Source organism: Pristiophorus japonicus, unplaced genomic scaffold (genome assembly GCF_044704955.1).
Source record: "Pristiophorus japonicus isolate sPriJap1 unplaced genomic scaffold, sPriJap1.hap1 HAP1_SCAFFOLD_336, whole genome shotgun sequence".
Lineage (NCBI taxonomy): Eukaryota > Metazoa > Chordata > Chondrichthyes > Pristiophoridae > Pristiophorus > Pristiophorus japonicus.
In genome coordinates, this window is record NW_027253172.1 from 146,103 (window position 1) to 167,326 (window position 21,224).

The following is a 21,224-nucleotide window of genomic DNA, read 5'->3' on the forward strand; positions in this document are numbered from 1 at the left end:
ACATATTAGGGACAACACAACCCATTATAAAGAGTTCATGTCTCACAACTCGAATTATATTTTTTGTCGACTTAGATTTCCAAAAACCTTTTGACAAGATACCACACAAGAGGCTTCTCTATAAGATCGGAGCCTCTGGTACTGATAATATATTGAGCTGGATACAGAACTGGCCGGCAGGATGTAGGTAAAGAGCAGTTTTTGATGGATTTGGATCTGTTTGGAGACCAGTCACCAGTGGTGTCCTGCAGGGATCAGTTTTGGGACTGTTGCTTTTCCCTATTTTTATTAATGATCTGGATTTTGGGGTTGGGGCACAATTTTGAAATGATACCAAGATCTGTGCGAGTGCTCGAACTGTAGAAGAGGCTCGTCTGATTCAGGCAGATCTTGAAGTGTTGCGACACTGGCCTCATGACTGGAAAATTATGTATAACTTAGATAAGTTCAGTGTTATGCATTTGGGCAGGGCAAATGCTCAACATTCAGACACCCCCCAGGGAAAGGCATTAAATATGGTGGAGATAGAAAGAGATTTCAACATTCTAGTGAATACATCCTTAAAGGTACACGAGCAATGCAGTGTAGCGACAGTTAGAGCAAATAGGATGTTTGTGTGTATCCATAGGACAATTCAGTATAAGACGAGGAGTACTGTTTTGTCCGAGAACAAGACCTTAGTCAGGCCACACTTGGAATACTGTTTCCAGTTTTGGTCTCCTCACATGGTGGGTGATATTGAGGTTCTGGAAAGGGTCACTCGACTAGAAACATAGAAACATAGATAATAGGTGCAGGAGCAGGCCATTCAGCCCATCTATCCTGCACCGCCATTCAATGAGTTCATGGCTGAACATGAAACTTCAGTACCCCCTTCCTGCTTTCTCGCCATAACCCTTGATCCCACGAGTAGTAAGGACTTCATCTAACTCCCTTTTGAATATATTTAGTGAATTGGCCTCAACTACTTTCTGTGGTAGAGAATTCCACAGGTTCACCACTCTATGGGTGAAAAAGTTTCTCCTCATCTCGGTCCTAAATGGCTTATCCCTTATCCTCTGACTGTGACCCCTGGTTCTGGACTTCCAAAACATTGGAAACATTCTTCCTGCATCTAACCTGTCTAAACCCCTCAGAATTTTAAACGTTTCTATGAGGTCCCCTCTCATTCTTCTGAACTCCAGTGAATACAAGCCCAGTTGATCCAGTCTTTCTTGATAGGTCAGTCCCACCATCCCGGGAATCAGTCTGGTGAATCTTCGCTGCACTCCCTCAATAGCAAGAATGTCCTTCCTCAAGTTAGGAGACCAAAACTGTACACAATACTCCAGGTGTGGCCTCACCAAGGCCCTGTACAACTGTAGCAACACCTCCCTGCCCCTGTATTCAAATCCCCTCGCTATGAAGGCCAAAATGCCATTTGCTTTCTTAACCGCCTGCTGTACCTGCATGCTAACCTTCAATGACTGATGTACCATGACACCCAGGTCTCGTTGCACCTTCCCTTTTCCTAATCTGTCACCATTCAGATAATAGTCTGTCTCCCTCTTTTTACCACCAAAGTGGATAACCTCACATTTATCCACATTATACTTCATCTGCCATGCATTTGCCCACTCACCTAACCTATCCAAGTCACTCTGCAGCCTAATAGCATCCTCCTCGCAGCTCACACTGCCACCCAACTTAGTGTCATCCGCAAATTTGGAGATACTTCATTTAATCCCCTCGTCTAAATCATTAATGTACAATGTAAACCGCTGGGGCCCCAGCACAGAACCTTGCGGGACCCCACTAGTCACTGCCTGCCATTCTGAAAAGTACCCGTTTACTCCTACTCTTTGCTTCCTGTCTGACAACCAGTTCTCAATCCACGTCAGCACACTACCCCCAATCCCATGTGCTTTAACTTTGCACATTAATCTCTTATGTGAGGCCTTGTCGAAAGCCTTCTGAAAGTCCAAATATACCACATCAACTGGTTCTCCTTTGTCCACTTTACTGGAAACATCCTCAAAAAATTCCAGAAGATTTGTCAAGCATGATTTCCCTTTCACAAATCCATGCTGACTTGGACCTATCATGTCACCACTTTCCAGATGCACTGCTATGACATCCTTAATAATTGATTCCATCATTTTACCCACTACTGAGGTCAGGCTGACCGGTCTATAATTGCATGTTTTCTCTCTCCCTCCTTTTTTAAAAAGTGGGGTTACATTGGCTACACTCCAAACCATAGGAACTGATCCAGAATCAATGGAATGTTGGAAAATGACTGTCAATGCATCCGCTATTTCCAAGGCCACCTCCTTAAGTACTCTGGGATGCAGTCCATCAGGCCCTGGGGATTTATCGGCCTTCAATCCCATCAATTCCCCCAACACAATTTCCCGACTATTAAATATTTCCCTCAGTTCCCCCTCCTTACTAGACCCTCTGACCACTTTTATATCCGGAAGGTTGTTTGTATCCTCCTTATTGAATACCGAACCAAAGTACTTGTTCAATTGGTCTGCCATTTCTTTGTTCCCCGTTATGACATCCCCTGATTCTGACTGCAGGGGACCTACGTTTGTCTTTAATAACCTTTTTCTCTTTACATACCAAAAGAAACTTTTGCAATCCGCCTTAATGTTCCCTGCAAGCTTCTTCTTGTACTCCATTTTCCCTGCTCTAATCAAACCCTTTGTCCTCCTCTGCTGAGTTCTAAATTTCTCCCAGTCCCCAGGTTCGCTGCTATTTCTGGCCAATTTGTATGCCACTTCCTTGGCTTTAATACTATCCCTGATTTCCCTCGATAGCCACGGTTGAGCCACCTTCCCTTTTTTATTTTTACGCTAGACAGGAATGTACAATTGTTGTAATTCATCCATGCGGTCTCTAAATGTCTGCCATTGCCCATCCACAGTCAACCCCTTAAGTATCATTCGCCAATCTATCCTAGCCAATTCGCGCCTCATACCTTCAAAGTTACCCTTCTTTAAGTTCTGGACCATGGTCTCTGAATTTACTGTTTCATTCTCCATCCTAATGCAGAATTCCACCATATTATGGTCACTCTTCCCCAAGGGGCCTCGCAAAATGAGATTGCTAATTAATCCTCTCTCATTACACATCGCCCAGTCTAAGATGGCCTCCCCCCAAGTTGGTTCCTCAACATATTGGTCTAGAAAACCATCCCTTATGCTCTCGAGGAAATCCTCCTCCACCGTATTGCTTCCAGTTTGGCTAGCCCAATCTATGTGCATATTAAAGTCACCCATTATAACTGCTGCACCTTTATTGCATGCACCCCTAATTTCCTGTTTGATGCCCTCCCCAACATCCCTATTACTGTTTGGTGGTCTGTACACAACTCCTCCTAACGTTTTTTACCCTTTGGTGTTCTGCAGCTCTACCCATATAGATTCCACATCATCCAAGCTAATGTCTTTCCTAACTATTGCATTAATCTCTTTAACCAGCAATGCTACCCCACCTCCTTTTCCTTTTATTCTATTTTTCCTGAATGTTGAATACCCCTGAATGTTGAGTTCCCAGCCCTGATCATCCTGGAGCCACGTCTCCGTAATCCCAATCACATCATATTTGTTCACATCTATTTGCACAGTTAATTCATCCAGCTTATTGCGGATACTCCTTGCATTAAGACACAAAGCCTTCAGGCTTGTTTTTTTAACACCCTTTGTCCTTTTAGAATTTTGCTGTACAGTGGCCCTTTTTGTTCTTTGCCTTGGGTTTCTCTGCCCTCCACTTTTCCTCATCTCCTTTCTGTCTTTTGCTTTTGCCTCCTTTTTGTTTCCCTCTGTCTCCCTGCATTGGTCCCCATCCCCCTGCCATATTAGTTTAACTCCTCCACAACAGCACTAGCAAACACTCCCACTAGGACATTGGTTCCGGTCCTGCCCAGGTGCACTCAGCCTGTTCTCAATGGGCCTCTGGGTTACACAATGCCTGATCTCACTGCGTCCAGTGTGTAAACCGTGGCCCAGTGAGATCAGACAGTATGGAATCCAGGGGCCCAATGAGAACAGAACGTTTGTAATCCGGGGGCCCAGTGAGTTCAGACAGTGATCTGGGTAAAACAAATTGTCCTAGGTTTTTTTTAAAATCTGTATTTTTGCCTCTCCCAGGAGATCACATGGACTCGGGTGGAGTGGAGTGTATACGCTGTGATATATTGCAATTTTGTGGGACAGGCTTGATGGACCAGACGGTCTTTACCTGTCCGTCATTTTTCGTATGTATTAAAATGCTTCCTCTACACTGTCCCATCGAACACTACCAGGGCAGGTACAGCACGGCTTCGATACAGAATAAATCTCAGGCCCCAAATTAGAGCCCACAGGCCCGGTGCTGACAGGCCAGGGTGAGCGGGGTCACTGGCCGCCATCTTGCACAGGGCGGGATCAGGCGCATGCGTGGCCATCTTGGTTTGGGAACAGAGAGTGGGCGGGACTTCAGGGTCTCTGTTCCCAACTGGGTCCCAGTGCTCGGGAGATGGAACATTTTGGGCAACACACTTTTCATCATCTTAAAATCAGAGACTGGTTACAACATGGAAGGAGGCCATGCCGGCTACCTGCAAGAGCTTCTACTAATCCCACGCTAGCTACTCTGTCCAGACCCCTCATGATTTTGAACACCTCTGTCAAATCTCTCTCAATCTTCTCTGTTCTGAGAACAACCCCAACTTCTCCAGACTATCCACGTAACTGAAGTCCCTCATCCCTGGAATCATTCTTGTAAAACTTTTCTGCACGCTCTCAAAAGGCCTTTGTATACTTACGAAAATGCGGAAGCCAGAATTGCTCCAATTCAGTCAACAAGCTCCCCACTGGAGTGGAACTAAACTACAGAAACAGTGGCAACCTGTTCAACCTTCGTCGTCTCCAGGCCAGGTCCAAGACCACTCCAATCTCTGTCGTTGAGCTACCGTATGCGGACAAAACCTGCGTCTGTGAACATACAGAGGCTGAACTTCAAGTCATAGTCAACGTATTTACTGAGGTGTTCCAAAGCATGGGCCTTACACTAAACATCAGTAAGCCCGAGGTCCTCCACCAGCCTGTCCTCGCCGCACAGCACTCCATCCACCCACCCTCCGCAGTCATCAAAATCTATGGCGCGGCCCTGGACAATGTGGACCATTTCCCATACCTCGGGAACCTCTTATCAACAAGACCAGACATTGACGACAAGATTCAACACCGCATCCAGTGCAGCCTTCAGCCGCTTGAGGAAAAGAGTGTTTGAAGACCATGCCCTCAAATCTACCACTAAGCTCATGGTCTACAGGGCTGTAGTAATACCCACCCTCAGAGACATGGACTATGTACAGTAGACACCTCAAATTGCTGGAGAAATAATACCACCGAGGTCTCCGCAAGATCCTACAAATTCCCTGGGAGGACAGATGCACCAATGTTGGTGTCGTCGGCCAGGCCAACATCCCCAGCATTGATGCACGGACCACATTTGATCATCTCCGCTGCACAGGCCACATTGTTCGCATGCCAGACACGAGATTCCCAAAGCAAGCACTCTACTCAGATCTTCTTCACAGCAAACGAGCCAAAGGTGGGCAGAGGAAACGTTACAGGGACACCCTCAAAGCCTCCCTGATAAAGTACAACATCCCCATCGACACCTGGGAGTCCCTGGCTAAAGACCGCACTAAGTGGAGGAAGTGCATCCGGGAGGGCGTTGATCACCTCGAGTCTCATCGTCGAGAGCATGCAGAAATCAATCGCAGGCATCAGAAAGAGTGTGTGGCAAACTTGTCTCACCCACCCCTTCGCTCAACGACTATCTGTCGCACCTGTGACAGGGACTGTGGCTTCGTATTGGACTGTTCAGCCACCTAAGGACTCATTTTTAGAGTGGAAGCATGTCTTCCTCGATCCGAGGGACTGCCTATGATGATGATGATGACCCAGAACTGCACACAATACTCCAGTTGAGGCCGAACCAGAGTTTTACGTCGGTTCAACATAATATCCACACTTCTGTACTCTATACCTCTATTCATGAAGCCTAGGGTCCTGTAAATCTTTGTAACCACTTTCTCAACCTGTGCTGCCACCTTCAGTGATTGGTGCACATATACTCCTGGGTCTCTCTGTTCACGCCCCCCTTTAGTTTATATTTACTCTCCGCTTTCTACCTACCAAAATGTATCACTTTTAAACTTTTCTACGTTCAGTTCCACCAGCCTGTCAGACTTTCTGAAGTCTATCACTACCTCCTCACTGTTCACTGTACTTCCAAGTTTTGTGTGAGCTGTAGATTTGGAAATTGTGCCCTGTACATCCAAGTCTAGGTCATTAATATAGATCAAAAAAAGCAGTGGCCCCAATACCGACCTCTGGGGAACACCACTTCCTCCAGTCTGAAAAACAACCGTTCACCACTACTCTGTGTGTATCACTTAGCCACTTTTATATCCATGCTGCCACTGTCCCCGTTATTCCATGGGCTTCGATTTTGCTGGTATTGGTAACATGCCTGGGATCAGTAAACACAAAACCCAGTCTGTTAATCACTTTCAGCTACTGGACTTAGCATGGACCCCACAGCATCTCTTCTACCTTCAATATGTGAACAGAGCATCACGCCTGTAAACCTGGTTTAAATTTATATCCACTCAGCAAATCTATTTAAGAAAAGCCTGTCGGCCAATGAGACACTGTTAATGTGCCAGTGTGCTGCTGGTTTGATTGGCATGTTGCCTGTAATGGACTCTGTATTTTGGTCTTTGTATTTAAGGAAGGATAGACCTTCATTGGAGGCAGTTCAGAGAAGGTTCACTAGTTGTTTCGGAGATGAGGGGATTGACTTATAAAGATAGCTTGAGTAGATTGGGCCTAAACACATTGGAGTTCAGAAGAATGAGGTGATTTTATCAAAATATAAGATAATGAGGGGGCTTGATAGGTGGATGCAGAGAGGATATTTCCACTTGCACGGGGAACTAAAACTAGGGGACATCGTCTTAGAATAATGGGCCACCCAATTAAAACTGAGAAGAGGAATTTCTTCTCTGAGGGTTGTAAATCTGTGGAATTCTCTGCCAAGGAGAGGTGTGGAGGCAAGGTCTTTGAATATATTTAAGGCGGAGATAGAGAGATGTTTGAGCGATAAGTGAGTAAAGGGTTATGGGGAGTGGGCAGGGAAGTGGAACTGAGTCCATGATCAGATCAGCCATGACCTTATTGAATGGCGGAGCAAGCCCGAGGGGCCAAATGGCCTACTCCTGCTACTATTTCTTATGATCTAACTGAACATTTCTCCCAGTCTAACCTTGTCTGTAATGAAATATGTGTATTTTAATAAGCCTCAAGTCCTTGCTCATGTCTGCTGCAGATTCCAGAGCTGATTCCAGAGATGAGGGGATTGATTTATGGTTGAGTAGGTTGAGTAGGTTGGGCCAATACACATTGGAGTTGAGATGAATGAGATCTGTGTGTGGCCCTGAAGGACTGTGTCCAGGCTGAAGTTCTGATCTTCCCGTAAGATCCTCCCCACAGATTGTCCTTTCTCAGCTCCAGTCAGGTGATGCTAAACACTCAGGTGGGAAAGACAAAAATCCACAGCAATGTGTTGAAAGCAAAACTAATTTATGTGTCTTTATCCCAAATATTAAACTCCAGTCGATTTCAGGAGTTATTAACATCAGTGTTACAGGAGTTATAAACCCCAACTGTCAGAATGATCACGATTCAGTCCGGGATGTGAATAACAGCAGAATCCAACCCCTGCAGTCACTTGTGAACTCGCTGATGTCTCAGCAGGTTGCCTGACAGAGAGAATCCCTTGTCACACTCAGAGCAGGTGAATGGTCTCTCCCCACTGTGAACTCGCTGGTGTCTCAGCAGGTCGGATGATCGAATGAATCCCTTCCCACACACAGAGCACGTGTTCCGTTTCTCCCCACTGTGAACGGTGCCTTCTGCTTCCATGGTCAAAAGCTGATAATATTCCAGTCCCGATGTACCGAGTGACTCTGTCAGATCTTGAGGTGATGTTTGGTTTGAGCTTCCAGTCTACAAATCCTCCCCTTTTAACACCCTGTAAAGTGAATTTCAAACAGGAAAAGTGAGTGTGAGAGAGAACCCACAAAAACACAAAGGCAGGTTGTGAAATTGAGCTGAATGAGTCTGTGTGGGGCCGGCACGAGAAAAAAATGACCATGAAAGCTGCCGGATTGTCATAAAACCACATCTGGGTCACTGCTGTCCTTCAGGGAAGGGAACCCACCTCCCTCGACAGGCCTACATGGGAAATTGTTGGTCCCACTGGGCCCAGAAGTACTGAGGGTGAAACCCAGCAACTTCTCCCCCTCTTCATTCTTCTCAAACTGATGTAACAAACAGATCCACACAGGAGGCCAGTGAGTGACTTCCACATCCAGCGCCCACCTGATACAGAGCGGCTGGGAATTGCTGGGCCTGCTATATAAATGTAAGTTGTTGTTTTCCTGGTGTGGAGGAGGGGCTGGGCCCGGTGGCTCTGACTCGGGGACCGAGAGCCGCGCCCGGTGTTGCCCGGGGCCAGAGAGCCGCGCTCGGTGTTGCCCAGGGCCCGAGAGCCGCGCCCGGCGCCGGCCGGGGCCCGAGAGCCACGCTCGGTGTTGCCCAGGGACCGAGAGCCACGCTCGGTGTTGCCCAGGGCCCGAGAGCCGCGCTCGGTGTTGCCCAGTGCCGGAGATCCGCGCTCGGTGTTGCCCGGGGACTGAGAGCCGCACTCGGTGTTGCCCGGGGACAGAGAGCCACACTCGGTCTTGCCCGGGGACCGAGAGCCACACTCGGTGTTGCCCGGGGACTGAGAGCCACACTCGGTGTTGCCCGGGGACTGAGAGCCGCGCTCGGTGTTTCCCGGGGACCGAGAGCCACACTCGGTGTTGCCCGGGGACTGAGAGCCACACTCGGTGTTGCCCGGGGACTGAGAGCCACACTCGGTGTTGCCCCGGGAATGAGAGCCACACTCGGTCTTGCCCCGGGACAGAGAGCCACACTCGGTGTTGCCCGGGGACCGAGAGCCACACTCGGTGTTGCCCGGGGACCGAGAGCCACACTCGGTGTTGCCCGGGGACCGAGAGCCACACTCGGCGTTGCCCGGGGACCGAGAGCCACACTCGGTGTTGCCCGGGGACCGAGAGCCACACTCGGTGTTGCCCGGGGACCGAGAGCCGCACTCGGTGTTGCCCGGGGACTGAGAGCCACACTCGGTGTTGCCCGGGGACTGAGAGCCACACTCGGTGTTGCCCGGGGACTGAGAGCCACACTCGGTGTTGCTCGGGGACTGAGAGCCGCGCTCGGTGTTGCCCGGGGACCGAGAGCCACACACGGTGCTGCCCGGGGACTGAGAGCCACACTCGGTGTTGCCCGGGGACTGAGAGCCACACTCGGTGTTGCCCGGGGACTGAGAGCCACACTCGGTGTTGCCCGGGGACTGAGAGCCACACTCGGTGTTGCCCGGGGACTGAGAGCCACACTCGGTTAAAAAGGAGGCAGACAAAAAGCAGGAAACTATAGCCCAGTTAGCCTAACATCTGTGGTTGGGAAAATGTTGAACAGTTCATTCTTAAAGAAGCAATAGCACGACATTTGGAAAAACATAATTCGGTCAGGCACAGTCAGCATGGATTTATGAAGTGGAAGTTAAGTTTGACAAATTTGCTAGAATTCTTTGAGCATGTAACGAACATAGAAACATAGAAAAATAGGTGCAGGAGTAGGCCATTCGGCCCTTCGAGCCTGCACCACCATTCAATATCATGGCTGATCATGCCTTTAGTACCCCTTTCCTGCTTTCTCTCCATACCTCTTGATCCCCTAAACCGTAAGAGCCATATCTAACTCCCTCTTGAATATATCCAGTGAACTGGCCTCAACAACTCTCTGCGGCAGAGAATTCCACAGGTTAACAACTCTCTTGAGTGAAGAAGTTTCTCCTCATCTCAGTCCTAAATGGCCGACCCCTTATCCTAAATGCAATGATTATTTTCATTTTCGGTGTTATTCAAAACAGGTGGAAATACACAGCAAATCAAAACTTAAAAAAATTAGAAGAAAATATGCAATAGTAGCCAACGAAATCAGTTCTCTCTTAGGCAATGGCATACGTCATCAAACTCCTTCGCTGCTTGTACCATGTTGAAAAAAATTCTGAAATGAAATATTTTTGTCCTCAAATATCAGTCTATTTTTAAACAGTTTGCGAAAGTTATAATTTTATCTCATCTCAAAATCACTAATCCATCATTCAGACCAGGCCTGGACATTTGGAAGAAATGCATTCTTCTATTTTTGTCTTGTACAATACCAAACATTCAGGAATTCATTTTTCACATTTTTTTGGTCAGTTTCTGCTCAGCACTGTCAGAGGTGCTTTCAATGAATTATGTTCCACTTCACATCATGGGCCAGGGTGGATAAAGTGGGTGTGGTGTATTTGGACTTCCAGAAGGCATTTGACAAGGTGCCACATAAAAGGTTACTGCACAAGATAAAAGTTCACGGGGCTGGGGGTAATATATTAGCATGGATAGAGGATTGGCTAACTAACAGACAACAGAGAGTCTGGGTAAATGGTTCATTCTCGGGTTGGCAATCAGTAATGAGTGGGGTGCCGCAGGCATCAGTGCTGGGACCCCAACGATTTACAATCTATATTAACGACTTGGAAGAAGGGACCGAGGGGCCACTGTGGAGCAAAATTCTAAAAGGACAAAGTGTGTTAAAAAAACAAGCCTGAAGGCTTTGTGTCTTAATGCAAGGAGTATCCATAATAAGGTGGATGAATTAACTGTGCAAATAGATGTTAACAGATATGATGCGATTGGGATTACAGAGACGTGGCTCCAGGATGATCAGGGCTGGGAACTCAACATCCATGGGTATGCAACATTCAGGAAGGATAGAATAAAAGGAAAAGGAGGTGGGGTAGCATTGCTGGTTAAAGAGGAGATTAATGCAACAGTTATGAAGGTTTTCAGCTTGGATGATGTGGAATCTATATGGGGAGAGCTGCAGAACACCAAAAGCAAAAAACGTTAGTGGGTATTGTGTACAGACATCCAAACAGTAGTAATGATGTTGGGGAGGGCATCAAACAGGAAATTAGGGGTGCATGCAATAAAGGTGCAGCAGTTATAATGGGTGACTTTAATATGCACATAGATTGGGCTAACCAAACTGCAAGCAATAGTGGAGGAGGATTTCCTGGAGTGAATAAGGGATGGTTTTCTAGACCAATATGTCAAGGAACCAACTAGGGGGGAGGCCATCTTAGACTGGATGTTGTGTAATGAGAGAGGATTAATTAGGAATCTCGTTGTGCGAGGCCCCTTGGGGAAGAGTGACCATAATATGGTGGAATTCTACATTAGGATGGAGAATGAAACCGTTAATTCAGAGACCATGGTCCAGAACTTAAAGAAGGGTAACTTTGAAGGTATGAGGCCTGAATTGACTAGGATAGATTGGCGAATGATACTTAAGGTGTTGACTCTGGATGGGCAATGGCAGACATTTAGAGACCGCATGGATGAACTACAACAATTGTACATTCCTGTCTGGCGTAAAAAGAAAAAAAGGGATGGTGGCTCAACGGTGGCTATCAAGGGAAATCAGGGACAGTATTAAAACCAAGGAAGTGGCATACAAATTGGCCAAAAATAGCAGTGAACCTGGGGACTGGGAGAAATTTAGAACTCAGCAGAGGAGGACAAAGGGTTATATTAGGGCAGGGAAAATGGAGTACGAGAAGAAGCTTGCAGGGAACATTAAGGCGGATTGCAAAAGTTTCTATAGATATGTAAAGAGATAAAGGTTAGTAGAGATAAAGGTTAGTAAAGACAAACGTAGGTTCCCTGCAGTCAGAATCAGGGGAAGTCATAACGGGGAACAAAGAAATGGCGGACCAATTGAACAAGTACTTTGGTTCGGTATTCATGAAGGAGGACACAAACAATCTTCCGGATATAAAAGAGGTCAGAGGTTCTAGTAAGAAGGAGGAACTGAGGGAAATCCTTATTAGTCGGGAAATTGTGTTGGGGAAATTGATGGGATTGAAGGCCGATAAATCCCCAGGGCCTGATGGACTGCATCCCAGAGTACTTAAGGAGGTGGCCCTGGAAATAGCAGAGGCATTGACAGTCATTTTCCAACATTCCATAGACTCTGGATCAGTTCCTATCGAGTGGAGGGTCGCCAATGTAACACCACTTTTTAAAAAAGGAGGGAGAGAGAAAACAGTGAATTATAGAATGGTCAGCCTGACATCAGTTGTGGGTAAAATGATGGAATCAATTATTAAGGATATCATAGCAGCGCATTTGGAAAGAGGTGACATGATAGGTCCAAGTCAGCATGGATTTGTGAAAGGGAAATCATGCTTGACAAATCTTCTGGAATTTTTTGAGGATATTTCCAGTAGAGTGGACAAGGGAGAACCAGTTGATGTGGTATATTTGGACTTTCAGAAGGGTTTCGACAAGGTCCCACACAAGAGATTAATGTGCAAAGGTAAAGCACATGGGATTGCGGAGTGTGCTGACATGGATTGAGAACTGGTTGTCAGACAGGAAGCAAAGAGTAGGAGTAAATAGGTACTTTTCAGAATGGTAGGCAGTGACTAGTGGGGTACTGCAAGGTTCTGTGCTGGGGCCCCAGCTGTTTACACTGTACATTAATGATTTAGAAGGGATTAAATGTAGTATCTCCAAATTTGCGGATGACACTAAGTTGGGTGGCAGTGTGAGCTGCGAGGAGGATGCTATGAGGCTGCAGAGCAACTTGGATATGTTTGGTGAGTGGGCAAATGCATGGCAGATGAACTATAATGTGGATAAATGTGAGGTTATCCACTTTGGTGGTAAAAAGAGAGAGACAGACTATTAACTGAATGGTGACAGATTAGGAAAAGGGGCGGTGCAACGAGACCTGGGTGTCATGATACATCAGTCATTGAAGGTTGGCATGCAGGTACAGCAGGCGGTTAAGAAAGCAAATGGCATGTTGGCCTTCATAGCAAGGGGATTTGAGTACAGGGGCAGGGAGGTGTTGCTACAGTTGTACAGGGCCTTGGTGAGGCCACACCTGGAGTATTGTGTACAGTTTTGGTCTCCTAACTTGAGGAAGGACATTCTTGCTATTGAGGGAGTGCAGCGAAGGTTCACCAGACTGATTCCCTGGATGGTGGGACTGACCTATTAAGAAAGACTGGATCAACTGGGCTTGTTTTCACTGGAGTTCAGAAGAATGAGAGGGGACCTCATAGAAACGTTTAAAATTCTGACGGGGTTAGACAGGTTAGATGCAGGAAGAATGTTCCCAATGTTGGGGATGTCCAGAACCAGGGGTCACAGTCTAAGGATAAGGGGTAAGCCATTTAGGAATGAGATGAGGAGAAACTTCTTCACCCAGAGAGTGGTGAACCTGTGGAATTCTCTCCCACAGAAAGTTATTGAGGCCAGTTCACTAAATATATTCAAAAAGGAGTTAGATGAAGTCCTTACTACTAGGGGAATCAAGGGGTATGGCGAGAAAGCAGGAATGGGGTACTGAAGTTGCATGTTCAGCCATGAACTCATTGAATGGTGGTGCAGGCTAGAAGGGCCGAATGGCCTACTCCTGCACCTATTTTCTTTGTTTCTATGTAAGTAGCCAAGTTTGCTGATGATACAAAGATGGGAGGAAAAGCAACGTGTGAGGAGGACACAAAAAATCTGCCAAAGGACACAGATAGGCTCAGTAAGTGGGCAATAATTTGGCAGATGGAGTATAATTTTGGAAAGTGTGAAGTGATGCACTGTGGCTGAAAAAAAATCGAAGATCAAGTTATTATTTGAATGGAGAAAGATTGCAAAGTGCTGCAGTCCAACGGGACTTGGGGGTACTTGTGCATGAAACACAAAAGGTTAGAATGCAGGTACAGCACGTGATCAGGAAGGCCAATGCAATCTTTTCCTTTATTGCAAAGGGGCTGGAGTGTAAAAGCAGGGAAATCTTGCTGCATGTACACAGGGTATTGGTGAGGCCACACCTGGAATACTGCGTGCAGTTTTGGTTTCCATATTTATGAAAGGATATACTTGCTTTGCAGGAAGTTGAGAGAAGGTTCAGTTGGTTGATTCCAGAGATGAGGGGCTTGACATGAGAAAAGGTTGAGGAGGTTGGGCCTCTACTCATTGAATTCATAAGAATGAATGAAAGGTGATTTCTCGAAACGTATAAGATTATGAGGGGGCTTGACAACGTAGTCGCAGAGAGGATGTTTTCACTGATAGGGGAAACTAGAACTAGGGGGCATAATCTGAGAATAAGGGCCCCCCCCATTTAAAACTGAGAGGAGGAGGAATTTTTTTCTCTCAGAGGGTTGTAAACCTGTGGAATTCTCTGCCTCAGAGACCTGTGGAAGCTGGGACACTGAATATATTTAAGACAGCGATAGACAGTGTCTTAACCGATAAGGGAATAAGGGGTTATGGGGAGCGAGCAGAGAAGTGGTCCGGAGTCCATGATCGGATCAGCCATGATCGTATTAAATGGTGGAGCAGGCTCGAGGGGCCGTATGGCCTGCTCCTGCTCCTATTTCTTATGTTCTTATTTTCTTATATAGTGGGTGTCTGGTATGGGAGTGTGGATTTGACTCTATCTGTCCACTTCTGGTATGTGGATGAGGGTTTTACTCTATGTTAGTTTCTGATACGAGAGGTGGATTTTATCCTGTACCTGTCAATTTCTGGTAATTGTCTGTGGGTTTCATTCTGTATCAAAAAGGGCCACATTACAACATAATTCTAAAAGGACAAAGAGTGTTAAAAAAACAAGCCTGAAGGCTCTGAGTCTCAAAGCGAGAAGCATTTGTAATAAGGTGGACGAATTAACTGCGCAGATAGCTGTTAACGGATATGATGTCATTGGGATTTAAGAGACATGGCTTCAGAGTAACCAAAGTTGGGAACATAACATCCAGGGGTATTCAATATTCAGGAAGAATAGCCAGAAAGGAAAAGGAGGTGGGGTAGCGTTAATGGTTAAAGAGGAGGTTAATGCAATAGTAAGTAAGGACATTGGCTGGGATAATGTGGAATCTATATGGGTAGAGCTGCGAAACATCAAAGGGCAAAAAATGTTAGTTGGGGTTATGTACAGACCACCAAACAGTCGTAGGGAGGTTGGGGATTGCATCAAACAGGAAATTAACGACGCGGTGCAATAAGGGTACAGCAGTTATCATGGGTGACTTTAACCTACATATTGATTGGGCTAACCAAACTTGTAGCAATACTGTGGTGGAAAATTTCCTAGAGTGTATAAGGGATGGTTTTCTAGACCAATATGTCGAGGAACCTATGAGAGAGCAGGCCATCCTAGACTGGGTTTTGTGTAACGAGAGAGGATTAATTAGCAATCTGGTCTTGCAGGGCTCCTTGGGGAAGAGTGACCATAATATGGTAGAATTCTTCATTAAGATGGAGAGCAACCCAGTTAACTCAGAGACTAGGGTCCGGAACTTAAAGGAAACTTCGATGGTATGAGACGTGATTTGGATAGGATAAACTGGCGAATGAAACTTAAAGGGTTGACGGTGGATAGGCATTGGCAGACATTTAAAGATCACATGGATGAATTACAACTATTGTACATCCCTGTCTGGCGTAAAAATGAAACAGGAATGGTGGCTCAACCGTGGCTAACGAGGGAAATTAGGGACAGTGTTAAATCCAAGGAAGAGGCATAGAAATTGGCCAGAAAAAGCAGCAAACCTGAGGACTGGGAGAAATTTAGAATTCAGCAGAGGAGGACTAAGGGTGTAATTAGGAGGGGGAAAATAGAATATGAGAGTAAGCTTGCAGGGAACATAAAAACTGACTGCAAAAGCTTCTATAGATATGTGAAGAGAAAAAGATTAGTGAAGTCTAATGTAGGTCCCTTGCAGTCAGAATCAGGCGAATTCATAATGGGGAACAAGGAAATGGCAGACCAACTGAACAAATACTTTGGTTCTGTCTTCAGTAAGGAAGACATGAATAACCTCCCAAAAATACTAGGGGACCGAGGGTCTAGCGGGAAGGAGGAACTGAGGGAAATCCTTATTAGTCAGGAAATGCTTGGAGGGAAACTGATGGGATTGAAGGCCAATTTATCCCCAGGGTCTGACAGTCTGCATCCGAGAGTAGTTAAAGAAGTGGCCCTAGAAATAATGGATACATTGGTGGTCATTTTTCAAAATTCCATGGACTCTGGATCAGTTACTATGGATTGGAGGGTAGCATATGTAACCCCACTTTTTAAAAAAGGAGGGAGAGAGAAAACAGGGAATTATAGACCGGTTAGCCTGACATCAGTGGTGGGGAAAATGCTGGAATCAATTATGAAAGATGTAATAGCAGAGCATTTGGAAAGTAGTGACAGGATCGCTCCAAGTCAGCATGGATTTATGAAAGGGAAATCAAGCTTGACAAATCTTCTAGAGGTTTTTGAGGATGTAACTAGTAGAGTGGATAAGGGAGAACCAGTGGATTTGGTGTATTTGGAATTTCAAAAAGCTTTTGACAAGGTCCCACACCAGAGATTAGTGTGCAAAATTAAAGCACATGGTATTGGGGGTAATGTACTGACGTGGAGGCAGAACTGGTTGGCAGACAGGACGCAAAGAGTGGGAATCCTTTTCAGAATGGCAGGCAGTGACTAGTGGGGTGCCACAAGGTTCAGTGCTGGGACCCCAGCTATTTACAATATATATTAATGATTTAGACGATGGAATTGAAAGTAATATCTCCAAGTTTGCAGATGACACTAAGCTGGGTGGCAGTGTGAGCTGTGAGGAGGATGCGAAGAGGCTGCAGGGTGAATTGGACAGGTTAGGTGAGTGGGCAATTGCATGGCAGATGCAGGAAAATGTGGATAAATGTGAGGTTATCCACTTTGGTGGCAAAAACAGGAAGGCAGATTATTACCTGAATGGTGACAGATTCGTAAAAGGGGAGGTTCAAAGATACCTGGGTGTCATGGTACATCAGTCACTGAAGGTAGGCATGCAGGTCCAGCAGGCAGTAAAGAAAGCAACTGGCATGCTGGCCTTCATAGCGAGAGGATTTGAGTGTAGGAGCAGGGAGGTGTTACTGCAGTTGTGCAGGGCCTTGGTGAGACCACACCTTGAGTATGATGTGCAGTTTTGGTCTCTTAATCTGAGCAAGGACGTGCTTGCTATTGAGGGAGTGCAGTGAAGGTTCACCAGACTAATTTCCGGCATGGCAGGACTGACATATGAAGAAAGACTGGATCGGCTAGGCTTACACTCACTGGAATTTAGAAGAATGAGAGGGAATCTCATAGAAACATATAAAATTATGACAGGACTGGACAGGTTAGATGCAGGAAGAATGTTCCTGATGTTGGGAAAGTCCAGAACCAGGGGTCACAGTCTAAGGATAAGGGGTAAGTCATGTCGGACTGAAATGAGGAGAAACTTTTTCACCCAGAGAGTGGTAAACCTGTGCAATTCTCTATCACAGAAAGTTGTGGAGTCCAGTTCGTTGGATATATTCAAGAGGGAGTTAAATGTGGCCCTTACGGCTAAGGGGATCAAGGGATAGGGAGAGAAAGCGGGAGTGGGGTATTGAAGTTGCATGATCAACCATGATTATATTGAATGGCGGTGCAGGCTCGAAGGGCCAAATGGCCTGCTCCTGCACCTATTTTCTATGTTTCTTTCCATTCTTGGTGTGTGATGTGTATTTTGCGCTGTATCTATCCATCTGTTATGTGAATGTGAGCTCTACTCCATATCCGTCATTCTCCAGTATGTTAGTATTGTTTTACTGTGTACCACCAATTCCTGATCGAGTATTCGTTTTTCTTTTTAACTCTCAATTTGTGTTATGGAGGTGAGTGTTTATGCTGACTCAGTCGGTCTCTGGTAAATGAGTCTGAGTTTTACTCTATATCTATCTGTCTCTGCTATGAGTGTGGTCCTTTCTCTGTATCTCTCCATTTCTGTTATGGGAGTCTGGGTTTTATTCTGTACCTGTCAAGTTCTGACATGTGATTGTGGGCCTCACTCTATAACTGCCAGTTTCTGCTTAATTGTGAGTGGACTTTCCTTTGTCCCTGTCAGTTTCTGGAATGAAAGAGAGATCTTCACCCTGTACCTGTCAATTACTGGAACGTGAGTCTGGGCATGTCACTGTATGTCAATTTGTGTTATGGGAATATGGATTGTAATATGTCAGCCTCTGATATGTGAGTGTGGGTTTTATACTGTATCACTCAGTCGCTCATATGTGAGTGTGGGTTTTATACCGTATCACTCAGTCTCTGATATTCAAGTGTGTGTATTTTTCTGTAACTGTCAGGTTTTGTTGTGTGTTCAGGTATAATCTATGCTTCTCAGTTTCTGCTATGTTCGACTGTACCTATTTGTTCCTGCTACTTGATTGTGTTTTAGACAGTACCTGTCAGTTCCTGCTATGTGAGTGTGGAATTTACTCTGTATCAGCCAGTCTCTAGTATGTGAACATGAGAATTAATTTTACTTTTAACCTGTATTTCTCTGATATGTGAATAAAGATTTTGCCTTCTCTGTGTCATTTTTTCTGATGTGCGTGTGTGGGTTTTACTCTGCCCCGATCAGTTTCTGAGATGCAAGTAACAATTTTACTTACTGCCTTTCAGTTTTCCGATATGTGCTCATGGGATTTACACTTTACCTTTCACTCTCTGGTATGCAAGTGGGGATTTTATTCTGTTACTGTCACTTTCATATATGTGGGTGTGTGTATCTGTCAGTCTATGCTACGGGAATGTGGGTTTTATTCTGCACCTGTCATCTTCTGGTATGTTCGGGGGGTTTAAATACTGAATCCGTCAGATTCTGAAACATGAATATGGCTTTTGCTCTGTAACCATCAGCTTCTGATATGCGAGTGTGGTTTATACATTCCATTGGACACTTTTTCTGATAGATGATTGTCTTTTATTCTCTACCTGCCAGTTTCTGGCAAGTGAGTGTGTGTGTTTAATGTACCTGTCAGTGTGATCTGTTTCAATGGTGAAACAGCATGTGATTCTACTGCTCCATGTGGCTGTAAGATTCACAATGTAACTCTGCCACTTCGGATCACTGTGGGACTGACAGCTTCTGCTGTCTGTGACAATAGGATTGAGGCCAGTTCTGTGTCTCTGCGCTCTGTGAGTGATAATCTACTTACTGTGTGTGAGAAGGAGCTGCCTGCACTGTTCCTTGTGTTCCGGGTGGAGGAAAGATCACATTTGTTCTGGCTGGTTGAAGAATTTTGCTCTGAGAATAATAATACGAGAACATTATTAGTTCTAAGAGATGGATGCGGGGGAGAATATGAGGGAGCGACAATGTATCTCTCAACCACCAGCAACATGGTTCTGGAGAACTCAGCTCACCGAAACAATATAACTGGTCTTTAAAATATCTTCTCCCACACTCCTCTCCTGGTGCCTGCAATAGATGCACTTTGCGAAACTCCCCACATCCTCACTGACAGGTGTGTTTCCACTGCTCACTGTCCAAGAACTACAGACACGGTGAGATTGGAACTGAATCAGGAACATTCACTCCTGGTTTGGAGAGAGAAAGCAGCAGATTGTAAACAGCAGATTCTGACCATTCTGTCTCCCTTACCCTGGACACACGCTATCCACACACAGCCCGAGAATGGCCTCTCCCTTCCCCCACTCACACCACACACTGACACTGATTCTTGGTCCACTCTGCCTCTTACACACAGCCCCCGACTCCCCCTGAACTCCCCCCGGACTCAATGCCGATCTCTGAGCCCATCTGCGGACACACTCCCAAAGCGCTGTGCTGCTGTAAGGAGGCTGCTGCTCGCTGCCTTACCCCGGGGCCGCGGTGCCTCCATTCCTGGCTGTTTTAAACCATCTTCTTCTGCTCACTGAGTGAATGGCGATCACAGGCAGGGCTGGGGGAGGGGAGGACACATGTGCTCTTCTGCTCACTGGGAATGACACAGAGGGTGGGGCTGAACCGCGCATGCGCAGCTCTCTGCAATAATTCAATCTGTAAAAATCAAAGTGCACTTTTCCCAATTTACTTTTATCAGAATCTGAGCAAAGGAACTGGGCCTGGGGGGAAAGGACAGAGAATGATTAAAGCTGCAAGCCTTGTCCCTTGGAGATGCTCAATTTGGGATCATTCCGTGCAGGGTGTTTCTCTCCATGAGCCCGTCTTCACAAAGCAATTCTGCAGAAACATCAGAGGGACGAGGGAGTGGGAGTGTTTGCTGGGACCGTGCCGGAGTTAATATCTGACAGAGACAGTCCAAGATTAGTTTAATTACAGTAAAACACTCAGTCACTGAGAGTAATACCAAAGTGGATAATCAAGGGGCTATAGTGAGGGAAGAACTTAATACAATAACGATTCAGAATGAAGTACTACTCGGTAAAATAATGGGACTAAAGGCAGACAAGTCACCTTGCCCTGATGGTTTACATCGTAGGATCTTAAGAGAAGTGGCTGCAGAGATAGTGGACACATTAGTTGTAATCTACCAAAATTCCCTGGATTCTGGGGCGGTCCCAACAGATTGGAAAACCGAAAATGTAACGCCTATATTTAAAAAAGGAGGAAGACAAAAAGCAGGAAACTAAAGACCAGTTAGCCTAACATCTGTCATTGGGAAAGTGCTGCAGACCATTATTAAGGAAGCAGTAGTGGGACATTTGGAAAAGCTTGATTCAATCAAGCAGAGTCAGTATGGCTTCATGAAAGGGAAATCATGTTTGACAAATTTGCTGGAGTTCTTTGAGGATATAATGAGTAGGATGGATAAGGCGGAACCAGTGGATGTGGAGTATTTGGATTCCCAGAAAGCATTTGATAAGGTGGGACATAAAAGGTTACTGCACAAGATAAAAGCTCACTGGATTGGGAGCAGTATATTAGCATGGATAGAGGATAGGCTAACTAACAGAAAACAGAGAGTCGGGATAAATGGGTCTTTTTCTGGTTGGCAAATGGTGACTAGTGGGGTGCCGCAGGAATCGGTGCTAGGTCCTCAACTATTTAAAATCTTTATTAATGACTTGGATAAAAGAACCGAGTGTAATATAGCCAAGTTTGCTGATGATACAAAGATAGGTGGGAAAGCAAATTTAGGACAAAAAAAATCTGCAAAGGGATATAGACAGGGTAAATGAGTGGGCAAAAAT

The 21,224-nt window shown here is 45.7% G+C and overlaps 1 long non-coding RNA gene across 1 annotated transcript; it reads right to left on the reverse strand.

Moving 5' to 3' along the window:
- Positions 1-7,940: 7,940 nt before the first annotated feature.
- Positions 7,941-19,601, reverse strand: LOC139249994 (uncharacterized). Its single transcript, XR_011591256.1, has 3 exons — positions 19,434-19,601; positions 19,226-19,314; positions 7,941-8,073 (listed from the first exon to the last, which is right to left on the reverse strand). It is a non-coding gene; the product is annotated as an uncharacterized lncRNA (long non-coding RNA).
- Positions 19,602-21,224: the final 1,623 nt, after the last annotated feature.